Source organism: Urocitellus parryii, chromosome 1 (assembly GCF_045843805.1).
Source record: "Urocitellus parryii isolate mUroPar1 chromosome 1, mUroPar1.hap1, whole genome shotgun sequence".
In the NCBI taxonomy this organism is placed as follows: Eukaryota; Metazoa; Chordata; class Mammalia; order Rodentia; family Sciuridae; genus Urocitellus; species Urocitellus parryii.
The window spans coordinates 210,627,371-210,646,127 of NC_135531.1; the positions used below are offsets into that span (position 1 = coordinate 210,627,371).

Genomic DNA, 18,757 nt, shown 5'->3' on the forward strand with positions numbered 1-18,757 from the left:
GAAAAGAAGAACTTAAATTATCACCATTTGCGGAAGACATGATTCTATACCCAGAAGACCCAAAAAGGTCTACAAAAAAACTACTAGAACTACTAGAACCAGCCTAGATGCCCTTCAATAGATGAATGGATAAAAAAAAATGTGGCATTTATACACTATGGAGTATTACTCTGCATTAAAAAATGACAAAATCATAGAATTTGGAGGGAAATGGATGGCATTAGAGCAGATTATGCTAAGTGAAGCTAGTCAATCTTTAAAAAACAAATACCAAATGACTCCTTTGATATAAGGGGTGTAAACAAGGACAGGGTAGGGACGAAGAGCTTGAGAAGAATATTTACAGTAAACAGGGATGAGAGGTGGGAGGGAAAGGGAGTGAGAAGGGAAATTGCATGGAAATGGAAGGCGATCCTCAGGGTTATACAAAATGTCATATAAGAGGTAAGGAGGGGTAAGTCAAGAGAATACAAATGGAAGACATGATTTACAGTAGAAGGGGTAGAGAGAGAAAAGGGGAGGGGAGGGGAGGGGAGGGGAGGGGGGATAGTAGACAATAGGACAGACAGCAGAATACATCAGACACTAGAAAGGCAATATGTCAATCAATGGAAGGGTAACTGATGTGATACAGCAATTTGTATATGGGGTAAAAGCGGGAGTTCATAATCCACTTGAATCAAACCGTGTAATATGATGTATTAAGAACTATGTAATGTTATGAACGACCAATAAAAAAAAAAAAAGAAAAAAAAAAAAAGAAATAATACAAGAAAACTTCCCAGACTTGAAGAATGAGACAGAATCCCAAATCCTAGAAGCCTACAGGACGCCGAATGTGCAAAATCATAAGAGATCCACACCTAGACACATTATAATGAAGATGTCCAACATACAGAATAAGGAGAGAATTTTAAAAGCTACAAGGGAAAGGAAGCAGATTACATTTAGGGGTAAACCAATCAGGATAACAGCTGATCTCTCAACACAGACTCTAAAAGCTAGAAGATCCTGGAATAACATATTTCAAACACTTAAAGAAAATGGATTCCAACCAAGAATCGTGTATCCGGCGAAATTAAGCTTCAGATTAGAAGATGAAATTAAAACCTTCCACGATAAACAAAAGTTAAAAGAATTCGCAGCTAGAAAACCATCTCTTCAAAAAATCCTTGGCAAAACATTACAGGAAGAGGAAATGGAAAATAACATTGAAAACCAACAATGGGAGGTAGGACAGTAAAGGGGGGGAAAGTAGTCAAAGAGGATAACAAATCAGGTTTAGTAACATCAATAAACAAATATGGATAGAAGAACAAACCATATCTCAATAATAACCCTAAATGTTAATGGCTTAAACTCACCAATTAAGAGACACAGGCTAGTAGAATGGATCACAAAACAAGACCCAACAATATGCTGTCTACAGGAGACGCATTTGATAGGAAAAGATGTACATAGACTGAAGGTGAAAGGTTGGGAAAAATCATATCACTCATATGGACCACGGAAACAAGCAGGAGTGCCCATACTCATATCTAATAAAATAGATTTCAAGCCAAAGCTAATCAAAAGGGATAAAGAAGGACACTTCATACTGCTCAAGGGAACCATACACCAACAAGACATAACAATCATAAATATATATGCCCCCAAATAATGGTGCAGCCGTGTTTATCAAGCAAACTCTTCTCAAGTTCAAGAGTCTAATAGACCACCATACAATAATCATGGGAGACTTCAACACACCTCTCTCACCACTGGACAGATCTTCCAAACAAAAGTTAAATAAGGAAACTATAGAACTCAATAACACAATTAACAACCTAGACTTAATTGACATATATAGACTATACCACCCAACATCAAGTTGCTACACTTTTTTCTCAGCAGCACATGGAACCTTCTCAAAAATAGACCATATACTATGTCACAGGGCAACTCTTAGACAATACAAAGAGGTAGAGATAATACCATGCATCTTGTCTGATCATAATGGAATGAAACTGAAAATCAATGATAAAAGAAGAAAGGAAAAATCAAGCATCACCTGGAGAATGAACAATAGGTTGCTGAGTGATCAATGGGTTTTAGAAGACATCAAGGAGGAAATTAAAAAATTCCTAGAGTTAAATGAAAACACAGACACAACATATCGGAATCTATGGGACACATTGAAAGCAGTTCTAAGAGGAAAATTCATTGCTTGGAGTTCATTCCTCAAAAAAAGAAAAAACCAACAAATAAATGATCTCATACTTCATCTCAAAATCCTAGAAAAAGAAGAGCAAAACAACAGCAAAAGAAGTAGAAGGCAAGAAATAATTAAAATCAGAGCTGAAATTAATGAAATTGAAACAAAAGAAACAATTGAAAAAATTGACAAAACTAAAAGCTGGTTCTTTGAAAAAATAAATAAAATTGACAGACCCTTAGCCATGCTAACGAAGAGAAGAAGAGAGAGAACCCAAATTACTAGCATACGGGATGAAAAAGGCAATATCACAACAGACACTTCAGAAATACAGAAGATAATAAGAAAGTACTTTGAATCCTTATACTCCAATAAAATAGAAGATAGTGAAGGCATAGATAAATTCCTTGAGTCTTATGATCTGCCCAGATTGAGCCAGGAGGATATAGACAACCTAAACAGACCAATAACAATAGAGGAAATAGAAGAAACCATCAAAAGACTACCAACTAAGAAAAGCCCAGGACCGGATGGGTATACAGCAGAGTTTTACAAAACCTTTAAAGAGGAACTAACACCAATACTTTTCAAGCTATTTCAGGAAATAGAAAAAGAGGGAGAACTTCCAAATTCATTCTACGAAGCCAACATCACCCTGATTCCGAAACCAGACAAAGACACTTCAAAGAAAGAAAACTACAGACCAATATCTCTAATGAACCTTGATGCAAAAATCCTCAATAAAATTCTGGCAAATCAGATTCAAATACATATCAAAAAAATTATACACCATGATCAAGTAGGATTCATCCCTGGTATGCAAGGTTGGTTCAATATACGGAAATCAATAAATGTTATCCACCACATCAACAGACTTAAAAACAAGAACCATATGATCATCTCGATAGATGCAGAAAAAGCTTTCGACAAAGTACAACATCCCTTTATGTTCAAAACTCTAGAAAAATTAGGGATAACTGGATCATACCTCAACATTGTAAAAGCAATCTATGATAAGCCACAGGCCAGCATCATTCTGAATGGAGAAAAATTGAAGGCATTCCCTCTAAGATCTGGTACAAGACAGGGATGCCCTCTCTCACCACTTCTGTTCAACATAGTCCTCGAAACACTGGCCAGAGCAATTAGGCAGACGAAAGAAATAAAAGGCATAAAAATAGGAAAAGAAGAACTTAAATTATCACTATTTGCAGATGATATGATTCTATACCTAGCAGACCCAAAAGGGTCTACAAAGAAGCTATTAGAGCTAATAAATGAATTCAGCAAAGTGGCAGGATATAAGATCAACACGCATAAATCAAAGGCATTCCTGTATATCTGCGACAAATCCTCTGAAACGGAAATGAGGACAACTACTCCATTCACAATATCCCCCCAAAAAATAAAATACTTGGGAATCAACCTAACAAAAGAGGTGAAAGATTTATACAATGAAAATTACAGAACCCTAAAGAAAGACATAGAAGAAGACCTTAGAAGATGGAAAAATATACCCTGCTCATGGATAGGCAGAACTAACATCATCAAAATGGCGATATTACCAAAAGTTCTCTATAAGTTCAATGCAATGCCAATCAAAATCCCAACAGCATATCTTGTAGAAATCGATAAAAGAATCATGAAATTCATATGGAATAATAAAAGACCCAGAATAGCCAAAACAATACTAAGCAGGAAGTGTGAATCAGGCGGTATAGCGATACCAGACTTCAAACTATACTACAGAGCAATAGTAACAAAAACAGCATGTTACTGGTACCAAAACAGGCGGGTGGACCAATGGTACAGAATAGAGGACACAGTAACCAATCCACAAAACTACAACTATCTTATATTTGATAAAGGGGCTAAAAGCATGCAATGGAGGAAGGATAGCATCTTCAACAAATGGTGTTGGGAAAACTGGAAATCCATTTGCACCAAAATGAATCTGAATCCCTATCTCTCGCCGTGCACAAAAGTTAACTCAAAATGGATCAAGGAGCTTGATATTAAATCAGAGACATGGCATCTGATAGAAGAAAAAGTTGGTTATGATCTACACGCTGTGGGATCGGGCTGAAAATTCCTCAACAGGACACCCATAGCGCTAGAGTTAACAAATAGAATCAACAAATGGGACTTACTCAAACTAAAAAGTTTTTTCTCAGCAAAAGAAACAATAAGAGAGATAAACAGGGAGCCTACATCCTGGGAACAAATCTTTACTCCACACACTTCAGATAGAGCCCTAATAACCAGAATATACAAAGAACTCAAAAAATTAGACAATAACATAACAAATAACCCAATCAATAAATGGGCCAAGGACCTGAACAGACACTTCTCAGAGGAGGACATACAATCAATCAACAAGTACATGAAAAAATGCTCACCATCCCTAGCAGTCAGAGAAATGCAAATCAAAACTACCCTAAGATACCATCTCACTCCAGTAAGACTGGCAGCCATTAGGAAGTCAAACAACAATAAGTGCTGGAGAGGATGCGGGGAAAAGGGCACTCTTGTTCATTGCTGGTGGGACTGCAAATTGGTGCAGCCAATTTGGAAAGCAGTATGGAGATTTCTTGGAAAGCTGGGAATGGAACCACCATTTGACCCAGCTATTCCCCTTCTTGGTCTATTCCCTAAAGCCCTAACAAGAGCATGCTACAGGGACACTGCTACATCGATGTTCATAGTAGCTCAATTCACGATAGCAAGACTGTGGAACCAGCCTAGATGCCCTTCAATAGATGAATGGATAAAAAAAAATGTGGCATTTATATACTATGGAGTATTACTCTGCATTAAAAAATGACAAAATCATAGAATTTGGAGGGAAATGGATGGCATTAGAGCAGATTATGCTAAGTGAAGCTAGTCAATCTTTAAAAAACAAATACCAAATGACTCCTTTGATATAAGGGGAGTAAACAAGGACAGGGTAGGGATGAAGAGCTTGAGAAGAAGATTTACATTAAACAGGGATGAGAGGTGGGAGGGAAAGGGAGTGAGAAGGGAAATTGCATGGAAATGGAAGGCGATCCTCAGGGATATACAAAATGTCATACAAGAGGAAAGGAGGGGTAAGACAAGATAATACAAATGGAAGAAATGATTTACAGTAGAAGGGGTAGAGAGAGAAAAGGGGAGGGAAGGGGAGGGGAGGGGAGGGGGGATAGTAGAGAATAGGACAGACATCAGAATACATCAGACACTAGAAAGGCAATATGTCAATCAATGGAAGGGAAACTGATGTGATACAGCAATTTGTATACGGGGTAAAAGGGGGAGTTCATAATCCACGTGAATCAAACCGTGTAATATGATGTATTAAGAACTATGTAATGTTATGAACGACCAATAAAAAAAAAAAGAAAAAAAAAAAAAAGAAGCTACCTAACATATTCTTCAAAATTTGCCGTACTTCTGAACATGTTAAATTATTTGGAACTGTCCAAAAGGTGATGAGAAAAAATTTCTTTCTTTCTTTCTGTTTTTTTTTTTTTTTAGATGCCAATGAACCTTTATTTTGTTCATTTATTTATATACGGAGCACTAAGCATCGAACCTAGTGCCTCACACATGATGAGCAAGCTCTCTACCACAGAGCCACAACCTTAGCCCAAGAAAGGATTTCTTATCCATTTACAGCTATAGTTTAACTTGGAAAAAATATGCTTTTATCACATCTTTCAAATGTCTTCATTGAATTCAAAATACTTCAATAACTATTCCAGATGGCAACACAGCCAAGATGTCTGATAGCCAACCAGTTTTGTTGATTTGCTGAATAAGGTTCAGTTCTCACTTCCGGCCCTCTAAACACACTATTAACAACAGACATCATTTTTTAACTATTAATGATGTAAAGGCACGAGTTGCTGTGTTTTACATATAGTACCTTTTAGAATTTTTATTACAGCCATACTAGGTGAGTCTCACTATTACCCTTATGTTACAGTTAAAGCAGTTTGATTCAGAGGAATGAAATGATTTGCTAAAAATCACAAGGGAGTAATTTGTTAGCGCTAGGACCTGAACAAAGATAAGTTACCAGATTGTCTCTCATAGCAGAGCACTGGTCTCTGGAAATTGCAGGTTACAGCTCTTACTATTTTCCTAGGGCAATGCAGTGCAGATTTTTTTTTTAAGAGGTAGGAATTATTTATTTATTTATTTATTTATTATTTTTTATTGTTGGTTGTTCAAAACATTACATAGTTCTTGATATATCATATTTCACATTTTGATTCAAGTGGGTTATTTGATTCAAGTGGGTTATTAGGTTAAGCACCTAATCTTGACTGTGTATCTCACACTCCTCATTAGACACTGGGACACTCTGGGTCTTAGGAACATTCCTGAGGATGCCCAACTCTACTGATCCACCTTGCCCATAAATCCCAAGTGCAGCCTCTAAGTGGGGAAGTAAGTGAACAATGCTAAGAGGCATTGCACACTCTGTAGCCAGCACATCAGTGTCCACTGTGCCTCACTCCATCAGCCCTCTCCCTCTCTACCCATGACTCTTGCCTTTCTCTTCTCCCAAGGACTCTCCAAACCAAGTGTGCTTGCCTCTGCTGATATTCGCCTTCTCCTCCAGATCTTGTACTAACTTAAATAATCCCCAGTCCTTCAGGGCTTCAAAGTACTAATAAACTGACCATATGTGGACAGCCATGCATCAAGAGAAGCTGTCTATCAACATGAAAGTGCTCCACATACTTGTAAATTTTGAAAAGATTATACTAAATTATGGTGATCGTTTTATAACATACAGGTATATCCAGTATCAAATTGTTTAACTTAAATTCATTTGTACTTTCAACTTGTCAATTTTACTTCAATGAAGATGCCAAAGCCATATTAAGAAAAATTTTAGCCAGGCATGGTGGTGCATACCTGTGAATCCAGCTACTCAGAAGGCTGAGGTAGGAAGATCTTGAATACAAGTCCAGCCCGGGTAACATGGTATAACTCCATCTCAAAAAAAAAAAGAAAGAAAGAAAAGAAATGCGGAAAAAGCTATATTAAGGTAAAACTGAAATTTTTACATAAAAAATAAATGGTGCAGTTTTAACAAGAAAAATCTAAAATGCATTTTTAAGAACTGATATTTTAATACTTTATTTAAAAATATTGCGTCTTTGATAATAGATTTATATAAAAGGTAAAGGAAAAGGAAAAAAACAAGCCTTTGAAAAGATCTGGGGAAACTCTCCAGGAAAACCTCCTTGGTCTTGAATTGTTTGTGGGGTAGGACTGACACATTGGCATTTATACTTTAATCTGTTTTATAGAACATAATTATCTGCATTCTGAGATTTATTTTTTGTCCCCAGAGTTCAGGAATTGTTTCCCTTCTGCTTTATTGTGAAGTAAAAAAAAGCCTATAATTTTTCAATTTTGTTTTTGTTTAGCTAAACTGCTCCTGCCTTGTTACTTCATGATGTCTTGGTGAGTATGCAAACAGACAATCTAGGTTGTGTCTGAGCAAAACTGTTCACAGCCTGCTCTGCTTTGCCCAACTCTTTTCGAACAATTCTAACAAAACTTTCTTTTGGAAGCTTCATTCTTAAAGTTTAGGGTACATATACTTTAACACAAATCAACCATGAAATATAAATATGAAAATTAATAATTACAGATAAAATTTTAGAAGCAGTACACTTTAAGAGTCTGAAAGTATGTTGCTAGTGTTCAGTTAGTTGAGTTTTCTGGTAACAGTTTCATTGAGTATAATTAACATACATATAATTTACTTATTTACAGTATATAATTCAATGGTTTTTAGTGTGCTCACACAGATCACCACAATTGATTTTAAAACAATCTTGTCACCTCAGAAAGTAACTCTCCACAAGAGTCTCTTACCTGTAACCTCCCAAACCTCCTACTCTTCCCCCAACTTCTACCACAGCCCTAAGCGAGCACAAACGTTCTTTCTGTCTCTTCCTATCAAACATTCTGGACATTTCATGTAAAAGAAATCATTTAACATGTTGTCTTGTATATATAGTTGCTTTTGTTTAGCATAATGGTTTCATATTGTAGAATTTATTAGTACTGCATCAATCTTTAGATAATGAAAAGTGATTATACCACATTTTGTTTCTCTATTACTCATGTGATGGACATTTGGGATTGTCCCCACCCCTAGGCTATTAAGAATGGCACTGCTATACCATTTAATGCACAAGTTTTTGCAAGGACATATGTTTTTGTTTCTCTTTGATATAAACCTAGGAGTTGAATTTGGGGGTTATATGGTAACTCTATCTTGAACTTGTTTAAACTGGCAAGATTATTCTCCAAAGTGACTGCGTTTATTTACACCCCCATGAGCAGTATACAGGGTTCTTTTTTCTCCACATTCTTTGTCGACATTTGTCAATAGCTGACTTTTTGATCATAGCCATCCTATGGAATGTGAAGGGCTATCTCACTGGGATTTTGATTTGCATTTATGATGTCATAATTATTTAGTTTGTATTTAAATTATTACTTTAGTAATTTAATAATATAATTTGCTAATCTTTGATGATGTCATATATATAGTTACACATAGTGCATATTGGCTACTTATATAACTTTTTGAAAATTCATTTTTCACCTGCATATTGGCTACTTGTATGTCTTCTTTAAACAAATGTCCACCCAGATCCTTTGAACCCTGTATTTATTTATTTATTTATTCATTCATTCATTCATTCATTCATTCATTTATTGTAGTATTGGTACTTACCACTAAGCCACATCCCCAGCTTTTTTGTGTTAAGATGGGGTCTCACTAAGTTGCCCAGGCTGACTCTGAACTTGAAATCCTCCTGTCTCTTCCTCTGGAGTAACTAGGGTTATAGGCATATACCACTACATCTGACTCTTTGAGTCTTTTATCAGTTGTTAATTTGCAAGAACATTTTCCCACTGTGTTGGTTGTCTTTTCACTCTATGATAATGCCTTATGAGGCATAAGCATTTTTATTTCTGAGTAATATTGACTTACCGCTTTTTTGCTTATACTTTTGCTTAGATTTTAGTTTGCACATTTATAATTGTTTTATCTTTCTGAGAGATTGGCCATTATATAAGTCCTTCTTCATCTCAAGTAGCATTTTTTTAAAGTCTGCTTTGTCTGATATTTGTATTTCTTATTGTTGAGCTAATTTGTCCTGCTGAGAAAGGATTTACTTTGAATAGCGAATGCATCAGGTTGGACTTAATAGCTTGGTCATCATTTTTACCTACTCCAAAGTACAAAAACAAACTGAAGTTTATCAAATCTCTAATGCCCTTGCAGAACTTACTTTTAAAATGCATTCTTTGGCCAACAAATTGAAATCTCTAGTAATAAGGTCCAGATACCTGCATATTACCAGACTTTCTGAATGATTTTTATTTCTACTGGCACTCGACCTTTGACAGCAGTTGTGATAGATAGATAGATAGATAGATAGATAGATAGATAGATAGATAGATGGAGATAGAGACAGATATATATCTTTGTTATGGTTTGGATGTGAGATGTCTCCCAAAAGCTCACGTGCTAGACAATGCAGAGGGTTCAGAGGGGAAATGAGAAGCTTAACCCAGTCAGTGAGCTAATTACCTGATCACCTGATGGAATTAACTGAGTGGTAACTGAAGGGCAGTGGGTGTGTGGCTGGAAGAGGTGGGGTATTGGCAGTATGCCTTTAGGGTATATAGTTGGTGAGTTGAGCTTAGTCTCTCTCACTCTGCTTCTTGATCATCATGTGAACTGCTTCCCTCTGCCACACTCTTCCACCATGATGTCCTGCCTCACCTTGGCCCTGAGGAATGGAGCCTGCTTTCTATGGATGGAGGTCTCGGAAACCATGATCTCCTGAATAAACTTTTCCTCCTCCACAATTGTTCTGGTTGGGTCTTTTAGTTACAGCAGTAAAAAGGCTGACTAAAACTGTCTTTATAATGGACTTTTTGTTTATGGCAGTTATACCTTATGATTTTCTGTTTGGGGCCAGTTAGTAGGCAACCTCCTCTTTGACAGCATGAATTCTCTGTAAGAGCAAACCTACATTCAGCAGTTAAAGAGTATGAACAAGTCTCTGCTCACAGCAAGTACTCAAGAAATGAAAAGCAAGAGGTAAACAGCATTCCAAGCAGAGGCCTATTAGAAGTGTGAACCAAACTAGCGTGACTGGTGAACTATAATCAGTTAGATTATAAACTCTGACTGGAGCAGAAACAAAATATGTTGTTGTAAAGATATCCAGGTCGAGGTCATTGTGCAACAAGCAAAAGCATTTTGGTGACATCCTATAGATGATACCTTAGGAAGATTAACTGATTGAAAGATTGAAAAGTTTCTAAATATTCTACAGAATATCAGACCTTGCTTGAATACTGTAGAAACAGAAATACAGAAGGGAACACAGAGAATAGGAATATTAATAGCATAAAATCAACATGACTTGGTTGGTGATAAAAGGAACGGGAGTTTACTACAGTGGATCCAGAGTTTCCTTGAATAATGTGAAGAATCATACAGTCACTAAAATTTACAAAGAACTAAGGCACCCAATGATAAACTTAAAAATATGTGTGGGTCCCCATTTGGACTGTGATGTAAGAAACTAGAACTAACTTTTTTGGATCTGTTATATTGAAATTAAATTGATTCATATTCTTCATTTATAAAAACTTGATGTAAAATTTATCCTTTTCTTATTATGTGTAATAGTTGTCTACTGCTGTGAAACCAATCACCATAAAACTTCGTATCTTAAGACAGCAAAAATATTTTGAATTTCCATTTCTCTGGGTTAGTTAGGAATTTAGAAACAGCTTAGGCATGGGGTCCTGCCTTCAGATGCTGATGAAAAGTCAAGATGATGGAGTTGGGCTGGAAAACCCTCTTACAAGGTGGTTCATTCATGTGAATGACAGGCTGGCGTGATTGGTGTTAGAAGGACATAGTTACATAGCTGAAGAGCCAAGATGTTGGAGTTGGACTGGAAAACTTTCTTACAAGGTGGTTCATTCATGTGAATGACAGGCTGGTGTGATTGGTGTTAGAAGGACATAGTTACATAGCCATGTGCTCCTCTAGGTGGGACTGCCTGATTATCCTCGAAGAGTGAGAGCCAGCCTCTTCCAGAGTGAATAATCAGAGAGACAGAATCAAGCAGGAGCTCTATTCTTTTAATGGCCTAAACTGGAAGATACATGTCAATTCTTCCTTTACAATAATAAGTCAATATGCCTGGCCTTTTTATTGGTAAAGGGGCCCTTGGCGCTTTATGCAGAGATCTATTTCAAGAACTGTGAATCCAGGTAGCTTGGTGGGAAAACTAATTAGACCACAGCCTCTACTTTTGGGAGAGCCAAAGAATTGGTGGACATACTTTATTTTAAAGTTATCATATTATGTGTGTAGATTCCAAATTGAAATACTTTCTTTAAACAATCTAGAAATGTTGATTCTAAGTGTAGTTCCTTGCCTCAGAGAACTTGTATGCAATTCAAATGATTCCAAGTATATTTATTTCACTCTTTGACAAAAGTAGATGGAAGATGCATATGAAAGTGTTTTCAGGAATCAACATAAAGTGACCAAAATTTGCAGACAACTTGGTGATCAAAACATAGCAGAATAAGATCCCTGACAAATTTTATGTAGAGTCACCATCATCTCACTGCTTTTGAAGATTTTCCATACTGACCTCAACTTTGGACTTCTCCATCACAAATCACTTTTATGGTTGAGCTTTAATTACATAAATATTTATTTCATTATGTATCAATTAGCCTTTGTTGCTGACGAGGTACCTTGAAACAAAAACAGTTTCTCATTTCTAACATTTCTGTGGGTGGTCCAGCAGTTCTGGCCTGGGGTGGTTTTGCTGAGGGCTTGATGGTCTAGCTTGGCCTCATTGAAAGATCTGGGCTATAGCAATGTAAAGTCTTGTGTCATCCTGAAAGCCAACTCCCTTGGAGCTCTCAGAGTTTCCAGTATTGAGAGGGGCTGAGTCCCAATGTAGAAAGTCACATTGCAAAGGGTTAAGCATGGTTTAGTGATTATTGCTATTTTTATTTGAACACATTTTCTTCACTTTTATCACTCTAGAACTTAAGGAATACCTGCAGCAAACAATGATGAAACACTGCATGTTGGAAATTCAAGAAAAGTTCCTTGATGGTAAACTTCACAATTTTGCCCTGAATTTTCTATGTGGATTAAAATTTATTCTCTTTCTGCATCACCCTTTAACGTGTCTCTCTTCTCTTATACACCAGAAGCAGGTGAAATTTTAAAAAAATTTTAAAAAATGGGCTCACTCAGTTATCAAGTCCATTTAGTGAGCCACAATTCTTGGGTTTATTTACATATGCAAATTAATCAGTTCTCAAGTGTCCTACCTTAAGGATTTAATGCTTATCACGTATGACCATTTTTTTTCACTTTCTTGATGATGTAGTAATACTGGCAAGTAGTTATGCACACCACTCATTTTGGTGCTCTGTAGCTTATTAATGAGATTGCTCTGGGTTCCATTAAGGATTTTAATTGTGTTATTTTTTCCCTTTTGTTTCCAGTTTGTTTTGGCTAATAAAGTTACCCACAGCTGCTTCAATTTGGTCATTGCTTCTGGGAGAAAAAACATATGGAATGGTTAGAACAGGTGCTTGGTACTTGACCAGCTTCACTGGTTTACAAGAGTGTGACCTGTGGCGCCCGATGCTGGGGCACTAGGCTACAGATGTGTTTGTTAGAATTGGAAAATTGCCTTTCTTATATTACAAGGAGTAATGGTTAATGTTAAAAACTTTTGCTTCCATTTAAGACCATTCCTGATAGTCGTGAAGCCACAGGGTGGTAAACTTGGAAACGTCACTAGTATTTAAAGTGCCCACTGAGTAGGGGAGAAAACAAGGGTCCCTCAGCACTCATATTACCATAATGTTGGGCATGTTACTTTGTCAACTAAAGAGCACGAAATGGAATTGTTATTGTCCAGGAAAGCCTGCTGTAATGAATTTTTACACCCTTAAAAGAGGCACTTGGAGGAACTGGAGAATATCCAGAGAAAAGCAATTAGGGGAAAAAAAATTAATGCTGGGAGTTTTCAGAGGAGTTAAGGCTACTTGACCTAGAGGGGAAAATAAGTCTGAGAGGTTTCTACATTAATGAATTTAAATTATAAAGAAGGTGTTCAGCAGCTGTTCTCCAACTCTACAGAGTACTGAACCAAAGGAAAAAAAAATCTTGATAAGCAACAAGAGATGCATCAGTGAAATGAAACTCCCCCAAATCTTGTCTCTAAGGATGGTTAAACAGTGAATGGTATCAAATCCACTCAGTAAGCATCAAAGAACGAAACAAAAAAATTGACTCTGTAGTTTTTATAGCTTGTGATTCTGCTCCAAGGATGGTAGCTACACTCCTGTTCTTCCTTTATTGAACAAAATTGTTGAGCCCCTACTGTGTCTCAGATTCTGTGTGTCAGAGTGTGAGAAAGCATCATCCCTTTCTCCAGGTTTCCGTCAAGATTTAGGAAGTCAGACATACCCCAGTACTGTGCTTGGCACCCAGTGATTTCCAATCTCTTTCTGGATTAAACATTTCTCTGACTTTCTACTCCAAAACAAACTCAGAATGTATGCCTACAAGCTCAAATGTAAGGTATGCCAAGAAGAATTTGCAAGGCACTGCCCTATGGGAATATTAGAATTTATGCTTCCATCAAAGAAATACAGAGAAAAGAGGGGGTCTTTGTTTTCTTTTTTCTAAAATGCTTATGAACCAGAATAGACTGCCTCACATCTTGGGCTGCATATTTCAATTAATTTTAAAACCCTGAACTTTGAGGAACAAAACTGCCAATTCTTTGCCCAGGGAGATGGTTCACTATGTAGATCTGACCAGCAGACGTGTAGGTATTGCTGACCAAATAGGCGATGGAGTGGAGAGAAGGCATGGACTCAGATAATTTCTGAGCAGAAATACAGCCACAATGTGAGAATGTTTATCACAAATCATTAGAATTACGTAAATCAACAAATCTGAAAGCACATCATGTTCTCTGTTGAGTAGAGCCATCTTCTATTTTTGAATCAAGAGTATACACCAAAGCAGCATTCATATCGAGTTCTAAATTTAAAAAAAAAAAAAGATATTTCAAAATCATTTCCAGGAGTTTCAAAAAGCAGACAAATTTTATCAAACTCTTTTATAGAATATTTATCCAGAATTCTAATGTAATTAATATATTATTACATAATAGGGTTCATGGTGGTAAAAATGTGATTTTAGTGGTTGAGATTTATTTTTTAATATTTGTTGAAAAAATCACTCTTTCTTTAAAATTTATGCTGAAAATCTTATTTCTAATTTGGAAAGGAAAATAATTTTACTTTAGTTTCCTAGATATTTATCACATGTTTATCAAATAGCTACAGGAACTCACTGGAATCAACACTAGTAAAAGTCAGGTATATTCCTTATTCTCAGATAGTTTACAATCTAACAAAGGAACTAAAAGCATTCTGAATCTATGATTTTCACTGTACAAAACAGAATATGGTACAAGTGATACAATGAGATTCAGCATTGCAAACGACTAAAACTGACTGAAGGATAAAGAAAGTTTGGGGAAAGGCAGAATATATTGCCTCACAAACTGTAAATTCCACAGTCATTAGGAGTTCCAGACCCAGCTGGGTCCGGGCATTCAAATCATGTTGTCAGAAATCTGTTTTGGGCTAACTCTTGGCTGCTTTGCCTAGGACTGGCTTAATTCTCAGCAGGCTCTACTACATGCATGCTACTAGTTCCCCACTTATACTCTTCCACATTGCCAGCCCCAGAGATAAACAAGCCTTCTCTTAATAGTCCTTGAAACAAACCTGGCTGGTGGCATTGATTTTTTCATTTATTTAACAAATATTTAGGACATACTGAATGTTACAGTATTCTGGGCATAGAGAATACTGAAGTGAACAAAACAGAGCTCCTGTCCCCAAGGAATTCTTGTTTTGGTAGGTAAAACATACACTAAGCAATTTAAGCAATAACTATGCAAAATTATTTATGATGAGGGACATAGAGAAAACTAATGCAGGGTTAAGTGACAGCAGCTGTGTCAAGCTGGGTATGGTAGCACATGTCTGTAATTCCAGCAACTCAGGAGGCTCAGACAGGAGGCTCACAAGTTCAAGGCCAGCCTTAGCAAGTTAGTGAGGCTCTAAGCAACTTAGTGAGACCCTGTTTCAAAATAAAAAAACAAAAGTGTTTGGGGATGTAGCTCAGTGGTAAAGTGTCCCTGGGTTAAATGTCGTACCAAAAAAAAAAAAAAAAAAAAAAGCAGCTGTGTCAACTGTATATTCCCAAAGCATTTTATGAGACTGATTAGATAATATTGGGACATGTGACCATCTGTATATCAAACACATGCCCTCAATGCCACCTATGTCATTCCAGAGGAGAATATGGAATAAATCTCTCTCCAAGAGAAACTCGAGAAGTTTTTACCAGAAGGAAGCATGGCCTCTCAAATGAAGTCCACTGGTTACAAAAGTCAACATAAAACTTTCTCCGAGGGGCTAGGGATGTGGCTCAAGCGGTATCACGCTCGCCTGGCATGCATGCGGCCTGGGTTCGATCCTCAGCCCCACATACAAAGATGTTGTGTCCGCCGAAAATTTAAAAATAAATATTTAAAAAAAAAAAAAAAAAAACCTTTCTCCGAGGTGCAAGATATTTCATGTGAACTAGGGATTGATAAAAATCATATGGTCTATGTTATAGTTTGGGTGTAATGTGTCCCCCCCCATCCCACCAAAAAGCTCACGTGTGAGACAATGCAAGAAGATTCAGAGGTGAAACGATTGGCTTAACCCAATCAGTGTCTTAACCCAATCAGTGAATTAATCCCCTGATAGGGATTAACTGAGTGGTAACTGTAGGTGGGTAGAGTGTGGCTGGAGGAGGTAGATATCGGGGGAGTCTCTCTACTTTGTGATCCTCACATGTGCTACTACCCTGAACCACATGTCGTCTACCATGATATTCAGCCTCATCCTGAGCCCCGAGGAATCGAGCCTCCTGTCCATGGACTGAGACCTAAAACCATGAGCCCTCAAATAAACTTTTCTTCCTCCACAATTTTGCTACTTGGTCTTTTAGTCATAGCAGGAAAAAAAAAAAATTATGGACTAAAACATTCCACATTTGAGTGCCACGTGTGAAATGGCTTATGACAGATAACTAAAATTTAAACAAAGATTAGGGAAGGATGTGGAATGTCAGTAAAGAAACGTGGAACAGAGGAGTCAAGTGTTTGCAGGAGTGTGGCGGCAGTAGCTGATTATGAGATGGTAAATAAAGAGGGAGCGGCACTGGAAAGGTCTTCAAATGTTCCTTTTATAGCAAAAGGAGTCACCAAAAAGTTTAAGAGGGGAATAACATTACCTATATTTACCATAAGAAGATTAAACTTACCAGTGCACAGAACTGGTTCAGAGGAAACAGGTATTCTATGGAAACCCCTTGCAATGGTTGAGGTAAGACGTATGGGAATCTGAAATATCATATTGTCAGGATCAAGAAAGATGGAATCAGATATGTTTCTGAAGTTTCCAATCTTTTTCACTGGGAGAATGCTGCTGACACCATTAGAATACAAAAAGTAGAGAACTGAATTGAACAAAAGGGTTGGCAGGGAATTAGTCACATATTATGTAAAGTCAGAGATTTGGCCAAAACCAAGGTACAGTGTTGTGCATCTCACCAATCTCCGAGACTGAAACATTCAGTTAGGTTTTTGTAACTCCTCTCATTTCTGGAGATTTCATTTGAGTCTTAAGATATAATGTTATCTTTCTCTTGATAAGTCCAGCTGACTCCCCCAAATACCAGACCAGTATATCTGGCCACCTACTCTCCCCTTCATCATCAAGATTTTTCAAATTCAACATCTCTAAAACTGATTTCTAGATATTCCCCTAAACCCACATCTCTTGCTATCATCCTCGTCTAAGCAAACAGAAGCTTGCTCAGAGGAAATAAAAAAAAAAAAGTTATTCTTCAGTCTTCTTTATTCTTTTTTTTTTTTACTTTTGCCTTTTTATTATTTTTAGTGCTCTATATACTGACACAGAGGTAAAAGAAAATGATTGAAACTTCAATATAAAAACTCTTTGGAATTCAATCCCACAATCTTATATATCTGTTTTATTCACATGTCAATGAAAAATCACCAACTATGATGAAAACAAGACAACTTATATCATGGAAAAAAGTTCATTAAAAACACATCCAACTATGAAAACAATTGTTTGCTGGTATCTTCACATCTTTTTTCTTCTGTCTACTTAAGTACAATACATCATTTCCTTGGACAAATACATCCCCATATTTATTTATCAGTTGTCCATTTATATATTTTTATGCCTGTTCCAGGGCTATATTCATGTAGCCATCCAGGCAAGCCAAGACTTCTTAATAAACTACTCCAGAATTTAATTTTACCACAACTGACCATCCATTTGCTTTGAGAAGTCAATTGGTGTTTGCTTCTGCAGGCCCATTTGAACAATTTTGAGAGGCAGGAAATCTGAATTTTAAGTCCAGCTCTGAGACCTAAATAGTCATGTGACTTGAGTAACTCATCATTCCATCTCTCATGGGTCCAGGTTCCTCAAGTCTCTGTAGAGATGCAGATCTCTCTCTCTCCTGGTGCCCCAGGAGCCTAGCCTCTTTGGACAAACAGTCCTTCATTCTTCTTTCTCTAACACAGTAGAGATAATCCATTATCAAATTCTCTTACATTTTCTATAGTCTATTCTGGTTATTGCATATAAATTGAATAATAAATATGTGGTCTTTTGTATCTGGCTTCTTTTACTTTTCATTTTTTTCAAGGTTCATACCTATTGTAGCAGGTATTAGAAATTTGTTCCCTGTTACTAGTAGAATAATACATTTTCTCTATCCATTTACCCACTGATGAATGTTTGGGTTATTTCTAAATTTTGGCTGTCATAAATAGTGCTGCCGTTAACATTCATACACAAGTTTTTATTTGAACACGTGTTTTTAATTTGGGGGGAGTATGCACCTCAGAAAGGAATTTCTGGATCATATGGTAATTCTCTGTTTAATTTTTTAGGGAATTGCCAAACTGATTTCCACAGTGCCCAAACAATTTTACAATACCACCACCAACAAAAAACAAAAGTGTACATTTTTTTTCCACAACCATGTCAACATTTATTATTTTTCCATTTTTTTTTCTATTAAAGCCATTCAAGTATCCTGGTAGGTATAAGGTGGTAACTTGTGATGTTTTATTTGGTTTCCTCAATGTCTAATGTTTTTCATGTGCTTGTTGGCTATGTCTATCTTTGAAGAATTGTCTATACAAACACATTGCCCAAATTGAGTTGTTTGTCAGTCTTATGGTCGAGTTGTAAGAATTCTTATATATTCCAAACACTAGACCCTTATCAGATACATAATTTTCAAATATTTTATTCCATCCTTTAGTTTGACTTTTCACTTTCTTGATAATG

General features: G+C 36.6%; 1 pseudogene; it reads right to left on the bottom strand.

Moving 5' to 3' along the window:
* Nucleotides 1-17,489: 17,489 nt before the first annotated feature.
* On the bottom strand, nucleotides 17,490-17,773 carry LOC113192877 (U6 snRNA-associated Sm-like protein LSm6 pseudogene; annotated as a pseudogene).
* Between the last annotated feature and the right edge of the window lie 984 nt (nucleotides 17,774-18,757).